This window comes from Pararge aegeria, chromosome 8 (genome assembly GCF_905163445.1).
Source record: "Pararge aegeria chromosome 8, ilParAegt1.1, whole genome shotgun sequence".
Lineage (NCBI taxonomy): Eukaryota > Metazoa > Arthropoda > Insecta > Lepidoptera > Nymphalidae > Pararge > Pararge aegeria.
In genome coordinates this window covers 17,010,791-17,023,079 of record NC_053187.1, presented here as the reverse complement: position 1 = coordinate 17,023,079, position 12,289 = coordinate 17,010,791, and positions in this window count along the sequence as shown.

The following is a 12,289-nucleotide window of genomic DNA, read 5'->3' as shown; positions in this document are numbered from 1 at the left end:
AGCCTGTACCTTATTATCATTCCTTTAAGGGTTAATATCCGGAATAAGACGTATTTTATGTAATTCTCTGTCAGGGTCTCAGTAAAATTTGTTCAACTCTTCTAAAGATTAGTCTGGACAAAGTCATAGTCAAAAATATCTTTATTCAAGTAGGCCCATAGGTGGCACTTTTGATGCGTACATAAGAACCACACGGTAGTGAGATGATGGCGATAACCACATTCGTAAACTTAAAACTAAAGCTACGAGGGTTCCAAACGCGTCCCGGTCTAAGAAGAAGCCCACAACAAACTTAGCCGGGTGTTTTTTTTTTGTTATCACCATCTCACAATGTCATTTTAAATCATTAGAAGAGCAACCTAGTTAGAGCAAGCTGGTTAATTTACACCCAAGCTTTTTTATCGTTTACGTAGTCCTTTATACTATAATAGGACTTTTCTATAAGCTTACGTTAAATACAAACTTTGAACTTTTTAAGAGACATCTCCAAGATGACAATTGGTAGTTTATTGTAGAATTGTATGCAATTTCCTTTAAACGAATTATGAATTTTATGTAACCTAGTATATTTCACTGTAAGTTTATTCTTACTTCTAATGTTTAAATTATTGCAGTCACATTTTTTCTTTTCTTCAGGCAAACAGGCAAAACAAATTTTCGGGTTAAAATTCATAGAAACAAAATTTTATCATAGCCCTATTAACGTCTTACTTCTGTAATACTGTCCCCTTTGACAGGGCAGAGTTTTAAAGCCTAACCCACCATGCTGCTCCAATAAGTGTTTGCGGACTTAACAATTATTACCTATATGTTAGTGATAATAACCGGGACCGGTAAAACGTGCTTTCCGAGACACGGAACACATGGCGTGGACCCCGCCGAATTCCTAAAACCCTTTCTCAGCCAGATTTATGAATCGACTCTAGGACCTCGATGAACACGGTGAAACAAAAACTTATAATATATAATAGTTCGAAACTACTGATATACAACTTAACATACTTGTATCTGTACCTCTTAATAATCTCAATTGTGCAACCTGGATACACTGTGCGAGCTCAATTTAAATTTAATGAATACAGGTGTTAGTTCACGTAAGGCCCTTCTTACACATGCACCGTTGCCTATGAGTATCGAAACACTTAGCGTCAAAAAGTGCTCGCCGGACATTTTACTTCGTCTCATCCTTAAGGTCGTAGCGTGATGTTAAAAAGCTAACCTAATAGTTATCTTTTTTTGGTATGCTATATGCTCTTCACGAACAACCATAAAGTCATGAACGATCGAAGTACTAACGAGCTGAGTGTAAAAAGGGTCTCAGGATCGTTTATTCTTATTTTGAAGCAGGGTCTCAATATAGAGGTGCTTTTAGTACGAATTTATTATGAATCATTTAACTATTGCTTTCTTCGATCAGTAATGTACTAGCTATGCATTTTCATACAAAAAAGCACGAATAAATTCATGCGATTCTTGAGTGAATTCTTATTTATCGATAGTATTATTGATCGAAGACTGACGATTAATTTATCTGGTTATTAAAGATGTCTATTTCGTCTGGATACATATCCGTTTAACGTGCTGAGCAGAAGAAACTTTCTCAAAGTAAACTTCAACAGGTACAATACTATTTTAGATTTGCAAACTCGAATAAGCATTTTTTCGAGTATGGCAAACACTATAAAATTCGACATGTTAAAAAATATTTTTTTTTGAATTTTTTGTGGTGTTTTCTTCGAATGTGGCAGCACCTACCAACTATAACATTCGAAAAGTTCAAAATTTTGAATTTTTAAATTGTTTGTGGAGGTCTTTTTCGAACGTCGCGTCGCATTAAATTAGAATATTTTGAATTTCTTAAAGTTCTTTTTCTAATAATATGGCTTCTACACTAAACTATAAAATTCGAAAGACTCTTTATTGTTTCGGACAATATTTGGCTTGATCGTAGTAAGGTCGGTAGGTGCGATGTCGCTTAGAAACGGATTAGTGGTATGGGATAACGGGTTTAACATAACTGCCATACCCCTTACAAGTTAGCCCTTGTTAGTGGTATGGCAGGCAGTACGTAAGATACCACCACCTTACCACCACGTAAGATTGCAGTCAAGGGCAAACTTGTAGTGGAATAAAAAAACAGAATAAGTATAAAATTACGTAATCACACTCTGGATAAAAAGATACATGTCCAGCAGCGAAAGTCAATCTGTTGTGATGATGATGATGATGAATTAACTCCAACTTGCATTGAGCCGGTTTTTTATGTTACACTTTTACGAGGTGGACAATTACAGGCTACTAAATAATATCTGATGACGTAAATCGAAAAGTTTCTTCCGCTCAGATTAAATAACGGATAATTATATTAAACTAGCTGTTGCCCGCGACTTCGTCTGCGTTTGATATTGTTTTTAAAGTATTCAGAATCGCTAAGCCTTAAATGAGTATAATAGTATATATGTAACATGTGACTGTCAATTAAAAATAGACAAATAATTTGCAATAAAATAAAATTGCGACTATAATTAACGATCTAAGCTATCCTATCTCTTAAGTTTGACCAGACTGCTCACGGTGTGTCAATTTAATTTAAAATCGGTTAAGTAGTTTAGGAGTCCATCGCGGACAAACATCGTGACAGGAGATTTATATATATTAAGATTATGAAAAACCACTTAATTTTGTACAGAGATTTTCTACTTATTACTATTATTATATATATATTGTGTTTATAATAATATATATAAATTTAAATTATTGTAAAGTATGTGTAACTAAATTATATGAATATTATATTTTAATAATATAAATTTATCTAAAGTCATCTTCAAATATTGATTACTTGTTAGTAATTAAAAAGGTTTAATAATGGAATATTATTTTCAACTATTACAAAGGTTTGATTCCCGGTTCTGGTCAAAAATTGAGGGTTTCTAAATTCTTAGTACCATTCCGGAGTTTGTAAATTGAAGTCGTGCATCGGATAGGATATAAAAACGTCTAAATCTTCCTCTCCTCTTTGGAAGGTCTGTGCCGTTAGATATGCCAGTCCGGCTGTTAAATTATGTGTTCCAAAGTGGCGCTGAATTAAATAAACTTTAACATCATCGAAAATTTTGGGCTAAATTTAATGTTAAGTAAATTATTTTTATTATTTTTATGACCAACTGATGCATTTCTGAACTCTGTCTGTTCAGGAATGCATTATTTCGGCGGCCGGATTTTATTTTTTATTTATTTTATACACCTGATTCAATTTATTATACATTCCATATGCCATGATACTAATGGTGCGGTGTGTTACAATTCATAACGCAGGATGCCCCATGGCTTTGTCTCGTTTGCGGTTCGACAAGCGACAAATACAAACGAACCTATGAAGTCGAATTATTCGTAGGCGGCATTTTGACAAATGCATCGAACTCGATATATGGTGGCCGCTTGCGACCGTCATACAATTGCTAAGTTGTAAAAAAATTATGTGTTTTGTATGGAGAAGACCGGTTGGTTGGCAAATAGTCAGAAAGTTTCACTTTTAAGGCAGCTGTGATGTTCATACAAAATTTGCGACGAGTTTTTAATAATACAAGTCAAGAAAGTGGGTTCGGATACAACCAGCTTTGCAATTTTAAAATGTAATGTAAAATCCTTAATAAGTAATTTTTACTCTGTAGATATTTTACACATACTAGGTAATACATTTCAAGTATTCTATCTATGTACAATGAACATTTAAATTTAATTTGCTATTACGCGGCAAACATACAAATCTGTGTGGTTTATTTAAATATAAGTACGCAGCAACACGCAGAATCTCCAAAATCACCTTAATGCACGTTTCGCCCCGATACCGTGGCATCCTTAGAGGTGAAATTTACAACGCGCTACAGCGTAATATATCAGGGGATTACTGCGTTGTAGAAATCAAAAGAAACGAGTGTGGTCGGGATACACCGTCCTCCGGCCATCCCACCATCGGAAATAGTCACATTTATGTAAACAAGTATGATATGGTAAGATGGACGATTATATCCGAACTATGCAGCACAAGACCGAATGACACGCAAGGAGGGGGGTAACGCATTAACCTTTGCGTGACGATTTCTACAAATTAATTATATGGCATTGGCATTTCAATAAAAAAAAAAATACCACACAGATTTGTGTCGTTGTCAAGGATTGTGGCAAGTTAAACTTAAATGTTCATTAATAAAATGTTATTTTTTTATTTTTTATCATTAGTGATTGGTGGAAGTGAACAGAAGACTGTAAACAGTTGATGAAGATACCTAATATAGTGTTAGTGTACCGGCTGTGATATAAGAATGTACCTACTAGTCAAGTGCGGTTAACCTTGACTAAGTTGAATTTTGGAACATTATTTTCGTTATAAGACTTGTAGATTTTATATTATGCTAGACGTAGGATAGGTGTACGTATTACCAATAGACTTACAAAAGGAAAGATTTTCCATAGTCTGTGAACTATGAAAATAAGTTTTTCCGCCATATTGTTTTGGATTGGCAACACCATTCATTTTTGTTATTCTTTTGTCAGCGTTAAATTTCAAAGATGTTCAAATAAATATCTTTAATATTACTAAAGAGTTTTACTTAATTATCCTCTAGGTATAGTTTGACTTTCTGATTCTTTATGACATTAAGAAATGAAATAAATTTTGTAAAATAAAATGACACTTTTCAAATCCCCTAGTGAAAACGCAACATTCATGCCACCAGTCTGCCTTCATAAGTACCTAGGTTGTCTCTGTACGAATGACTTTCTTACTCAGAGGTCTTTTGTGGCTGGGTATAATCGGATATATCATCATATCAACCCATTACTGGCCCATGGGTCTGGGTCTCCTCATAAAATGAGAAGAGTTTAGGCCGTAGCGCGTAGTCCACCAAGCTGTCTGTGATTTTGATTATCAGAATAGTATAGCGAATTTTGAATTTGGCTTATATTCAACGTATCCACGTAATCTTCTCTTCTAGGAGGGATTTAGAGATCAGTCCCAGCACGCTGCTCCAAGGAGAGTAGGCGGGAATTGTGCTCAAGGATAAACGAAAGGAAAGGCGTTTACATTCAAACGAAGATTTTATGTAATTAATTATCGTAACATCTTTTATTCTATATTATTATTTTAAATTTTACATGCTTAGTTTCAAACATTAAGAAAGAAATAATAATATTTAACATCTGCATAATATACAAGAGCTTCTACCATATTACGATCCGCTTAAAAGTTAAAAAAATATAATAATAATTATATAATTTATGTAATATTGCAAAGTATTCCATTGTTACACGAATACCATACATTTAAACCGTTCGGGAGAAACTCAAGACAAAGGTGGGAAAATATACCAACTCCATAGAGTCTTTTTCAGATAGAAAGAACCTTTTGACATATATTTTAGGTGTATGCGAATACACAAAAATAGGCAAGTTTTTTTCAAGTATTAGTTGCCGCCAGTATTTTTTTTTCATCAAAATAAAAACAACTTGATACAATATTATCATGAGGGTGACATTTAGTCAAACACAAGCAACTGGGAAGACCTTTTTTTTTTACGAAATATGAATGTCAAAAATAGCCATTAATTAATATATATATTTATTGTAACATATATGCCAAAAGGTACCTCCGATATGAAAGATAGAAGTTCGAAAGGCAAATGACAGGTAAAGACACGTTCCCCGATATCCGTTAACAAAATATATGTAGCTTTTTATCGCTTATCCATTAATCATAACTATTTACAAGACACAGTTTTTCTCTACTGAATGATATTTTAAAAGTTATCACAAAGATTTCATCTAATAATCTACAAAATACTTCATATTATTATTTACTTTAGTCTGAACACATATCTTAAAATGCTGACCATTATGACCTCATAATGACTTAATAATGACATATTTTATTTGCTAACAAAATTATTTTAAGATATGGATTTAGATAAAGTAGTGTATGAAAGTGCACAAGACTAGTAATTAAAACACTTTTGTGATACAATTTTAAACTCACAGTTGTATTTTAATAACTCATATTATGCATTCATAAACTACTATTTAAGTTAGAGCGCATCATGCTGATTTTGTTTACAAAGCGGTACATCGGTGTAACTCCCATACAACTAAATTTAGTGCATTCACGTCTTCTGATACGGGCAGCACTATAATATTAGTATAAGACTATTTAGTTCAGATATCTGTACAGCCAAATTGGCATCAATATTTTTATAAAACAATTTATTTTACAACTACCTTCAATCTAAGATAGTTTCAATTAGTTAAATAAGTGACAAAAATATCACTTCGAATGGGATATCATATTAATAATCTGAAACGCGTGAATTACACTTTTTTATTTGGGAAACTAATCTTAGTATGAAACAAAAACATACTGTGACCTTAAAAACGTCCTAAATACTTTACTACAATAAAACAAATCAACATTATACCAAAAATATTTCCTAAACTCTTTTAATTTTTCTCTTATACAAAGTTATATTATGGCAAGTATTTCACTAAAGCATACTAACGAAATATAAAAAATATCTTTTAAAATGTACGTCTCTCTCAAATTGTTTTCTGAGAGCCAATCAGCAATGTTCCCAGCGAGGCAGCAATACAATTTTTATGCGTTAAAGATCGTACAAAATCTCTCGAATAATTTCGAATGAAATTGCTTTTGTGATCTACTGTTTCCATACCAGATCTACGCTTCTTAGCTAACGTTTGTCAAAACACTGCTTTACCATTGAAGCTAAACGGACTTCGTGTGATAGAAGGATTTGTTAATCAGCTTGTTTGGGGCAAAGTGTTTATATTTCTCGTGCGCACATAAGCTAGCGTTCAAGAACACCCATGGATGCAACATCACAGCAAAATGCACTTTAACATTTAGATAAAGCGAATTCAATTTACAATAATTATATTCAACAACCAGAGATACAATTAATCGGGGTAACTTGACCTTTAAGTATAACATTGACAGTAGATGTAACCTATTTATTTATTTAAATGAATGAATATGTTACATGCGATCCTGCGAAATACAAGCTGGCCAGTAATAGTGATTTCTTCAAGACTAACATAATAATTGTTTTTAGTAAACTGTTACTGCTTTAATCGTCTTGCATTTTATTATTACTAAACATTGAATAATCGGTGATAAAATCCCATCCAAGATTTCCGAGTTATGTGCGTTTTAAGCAATTGAAATATCAACAGTGAAGGAAAACATCGTGCGGAAACCTGCATACCTCAGAGTTCTCCATAATGTTCTCAAAGGTGTGTGAAGTCCACCAATCCGCACTGAGCCAGCGTGGTGGAATACTTCCTTAACCCCTTCTCATTGTGGGAGGAGATCCGCGCCATGTAGTGGGCCGATAATGGGTTGATATGATATGATAATGATGATACATTATATACTATTTTAATACACGATTATGTTATGTATTCATATAACTAAATACATCTCTATTTCAGACGGTCCTAGTTATATTTAAAAGGTAAAGTCACTCCGATTCTAGATATTTACATTAAATTTCAATACATAGTTCCCCGTATTCACAAACACAACAATAAAGTGCCAATAAAGTTTAATTAAATATGACGTTATATCGTCTCTCATTCATCTACAAGATAATTGGGTAATAGGGTACTAGGGAACCGCCGATTTAAAAATATCACTAATACTCTATAAAAATAATCAAAACATAAACACAGCTGATGGCATGGTTGTCACTGCGTAACCTTTATGAAAATGTTTTTCGCTATCAGACTGTAATACCCCATCGGCTTTGTACCCCCCTTTCCCAGTTTCCTTGTAAGTTTTAGGTTATACGAATATATGTTCTTGAGCGATCTTATAAACACTTTTCTTATATAAATTCAATAGTGCCGAATAAACACCTTAAAAAACAGTCAACTAAAGTCTATTTCACCTTGCAGTTCGATACTCGACATGACTGTTGTATATAACTTTTCAAAAGTAAGCTTCATTGCAATGTTTGTGAATACGGGTGTAATTCACTAACACACCGAATTGTATATAGCATAAATGAATTTGTTAAAAAAAGGACCCAAAATATAATCTACAATTTCCTTTTTATACAATAAATTTATTTTTTTAATTAAATTGTATATAAAACCACGCAATCGAACAATAAAAAACGTGTTTGTTTTTATTTTGCGAATCTATCAAGTGGTGTAACGAATATAGATATCGATTATTTATTGGCGAATACGGTAATCAACTGAACTAAAAGTCCGTTCATGTATTAGGTAAGCTGAAGAAAATCCCAAAATGTGAGAATTAAATCGAATGTAAAAACACACAGGTTGGTTTGCAATCCACTGACTGAGTTTGTTGTGGGCTTTTTTTAGACTTTTAACTCTCCTAGCTATAGTTTTGAGTTAACGAATGTATACGCATAAGCTCCAAGCTGAAAAGCTTGTTACCAGTCTGATTAGAAAAATCTTCGATGCATTTTACAGCCCAATTCTTGAGGAAGGTTTATGCTTTTACGCATATAAACATCACGTTGCGACCACTAGCTTGCCGAACAAACGAAATAAGCACCAGTGGAGGGTGATGCGAAGCAGTATGGAATAGCTGGCGAAAATTTGTATTGGAAAAATTTACTTCAAAATGTCCTTATGGTAAAAATATGTATGAAATCTTCAAAGGGAGATGACTGCTAGAGAAGCAGTCATCTGCGGATGGCTTGATGATGTCATTTAAATTTAGTTTAACATTTTGTACCATGGATTTCTTAATCGTTGATTTCCGAGTGACACATGTATATTCCATGGGTATATCGAAATTAGTTACATCACTAGCGTCTAATTATTCTAATAGACTAATACATTATTGCCTTTAGGCGATTTATTGCAACGGTTCAACTAACATCTAAATAGTAATAAACATTATGCACAGATAAGCAAAAGAGCCAATTTAAATTAAACACATAATTTGACAAAACTAAAAGTGCGGTTTGTCCTTTTCACAATTTGAAATTGGAGCGTCTTTTTTTAAACTATCATTTCATTTGCCAGCGAAATCTAATGCTTTTAGCATTTATATTAATTAGCAAAGTTTTATTGATGTAAATAAACATGGCTGCTATTTATAATTTAGTGATCGAATTGCAGAGAATTATTCAGTGTTCATTTAATTTGTCAAATGCTTAATTAGATTTCGCATATTAAAATTAATCTGATTACTAATTAAATGATCACTAGTATCCACTTTGTGAAAAGAACAGTACAGCTTTTTTAGTGTTAGTAATATGTGTAGAATCAAATTGGTACTATTTTTAAGTAGATAATGGTTTGCAGATCATTAAAATATTGTCACGTTTCTGAATAAGACCGTTTCAATTTGTAAGAAGATAAACAATGTAATTAAACTTTGACGTTAATGGGTGTGAGAGTAAAATACAGATATATTAACTGTACCTATCCATAGATCGTCGTTTACGCCATTTATTGATCAAATAAGCGTACGTTGTGTTTTAAAGAGTGTCCCAAATGAAGCAACTGATAGTCGCCAATGCCTTGAGAAATGAGTAAGTAAATTTTCATTAATTTGAACGCAATGGATTTCAATTTTCATTAAAACACCACTGTAATGCACACGGCATAATGATTAAAATGATTTTTGAACTTGACAAGCATTTATATACAACGCACAAGTAATTAATTAATATTTTACTACAGGCAAATGTGTAAACGCGTACTTGCTATAACTCTTAAAAAAATATTTGATTAATAACAAACAGATAATGAGATTTGATGGTGACCCGCGTACAGCTAAAACAAGTGTGATATTTTTGGATACAAATTCTAGCTACCAAGAAGAGTTAAAACTTTAAATCTACTTTACCTTTAAAACAAGCCTGTTTGAATAAGTGAAGCATGAGTTAATTATTTCTTGTGTCTTAATATATGGCAGTTAAGGTTATATGACAGACGCTATATTAAAATCAAACGCACAAATATCGCATTCCATTGCATTAATTATACTATTGCACCAAAAAATTAAGTATCAATGGAGTATAGAAACGAAGACTTGTTATAATATGGCTCAGCCAACTTATTATAAATGTACAATTTAGATTTAGGCGGTACCATCAAGGCCATCCTGGGCGATTTATACAAAAAAAATATACATATTACAAATATATACAGCGCAAAGCAAAGCTGCATAACTTTTGGCCTAAACGTAGATAGGTAACTCGTATACCTGTCGTTTAATGTTAAATTTTTGTCACATTTTAGACGAAAATATGTTTCAAAAATATTACTAATAAAAAGATATGTAAGCATATTAAAAATATCTTACTATTTTATTTAAATAAGTATAATTTTATTTCCTTCTTATTTTAAAACATACTTTTTACATTAAAAAATATCGGCGAGATTGTATATAGTATACGAGACAGGTAAGAAAAAATGTAATTTAAATTTGTTTTAAGATTACGCTAGCCGATAGCCAATAGTGGTGCGTGAGGGCGGCAGTAAAAGCAAACATTTCGCAATAACGGACTAATAGAGCATGCGAGACGCGATAACGCCAATTCGAATCAAATGCTACAGTAATTATGGCAAAAGTAATCAATATATATTAATTAAATTAATTCAAAGTTATAATATAGTTAACTAGAACACAACACAAAATTGGTACATCTTAAATGTTTATTTTTTTTTAATTTGGCCTTAAATGTTTCGAGGGACAAAATTTAAAAAATTGTATATAAAATTACTACGTAATTTGGTAAGGGTTGTATAATAATGAGATTAACTAAGTTTGGGATCCTAAACAATAAATAATAGTAGTGACCACTCGGTTACGCTACTGTGCGAACTGAAGACAAAAATCAAATATCTGAGACACGAGCGATTCCAACTGCACCAGCTGATAATGATGGGCAAAGTAGAAGGCAAACGACTTGTTGGAAGAAGGAAGAAGTCATGGTTGCGTAACATCCGTGAATGGACCAATATCGTAAGCGTGAAAACATTGTCTCGCTTGGCGCAACACCGCGAGAAGTTCGCTGAGCTGACGGCCAAGCGGAATAGAACTCTTAGTACGAGATTAGTAAGTTCGCAACGGTAGTCGTTAACGCATATCGAAACGCTGTAACGTCACGAGTTTTTATTGATTTTTTTTAAAGTAACATTGACGCATCATCACATGGGCCACCTGATGATAAGTCGAAAACTATCGCCTATAAGCATATTCTACGCTTCGCAAGGCATGAAAGGAATTCAACCTTTAGACCGGAACATTGCAACAATGCCGCTTAGCGGCAGAACTGAGCATGGTGGTATTCCCAGATGAGTTCTGAAAATATCCATCATCATAATTTTAAGGCTCCAATTTGTTTAAAATTCTTTATTAAGTGCTTCAGAAAAATAAAATTTTTACAACACAATTTGTTACTCTAAAACATGTGTTACACACGTTAATTTTTTTTAATGCGCGTGATTAAATACACGAAAGCGACTTCACGTTTGTGAGCGTGCTAATATTTTATTAAGGGTTGCTATTCCGCCTTACAAGATAAATTATTTTGGCCGGTTTCAATGATGTTACACAATGACATTAGAATCAAAATTGTCTTAATTCAAGTTCGCCTGAAAACGCTTTTGTTGCGAACATACACATTTTAAAATGTACAACCAATACTATACAGCCATAAATTATGAAATAATTAATCGATATTAATTGAGTTTAGATGTAGTTAACTGTAATTTGACGGGTTCTAATTGAATTGATTTAACGTAAAGTAAAATTGAGCAATTAGGATGGACTGACTTGCACTGGGCTATGCGACATACCAAGTTATTGTTGGTCTTAAACCATTCCCTCCAAGAGTTCAAACTAACTTATAAAACAGTTTTAGATACACAAGTAATGTTTTATAGTTGAATTAATGTAACATAGATTCACCTACAATGCAAAATTCTCAAAAATGTGACTACTAATTTTGTCCTAAACACATTTTTAGCTCTAAACAAGCGTATAATATTTAATTATTTTACTTATGTAACAATCTCAACAATTATCAGTTATTAATAAATTTAGGCCTCTGCGCCAGTAAAGTCGAATATTTGGCAAGAAATTAATATGTAATGGACTGATTAATTAATTATAATATTTGAAAGAAAATTTATGGAAATAATGGTTTGATTTTGCAAGTCCGTTTCACTTGCACGTGCATCACTGGGATTTTTAGCCCTTGTATTACAAAGCTTGTGATTGGTGCAT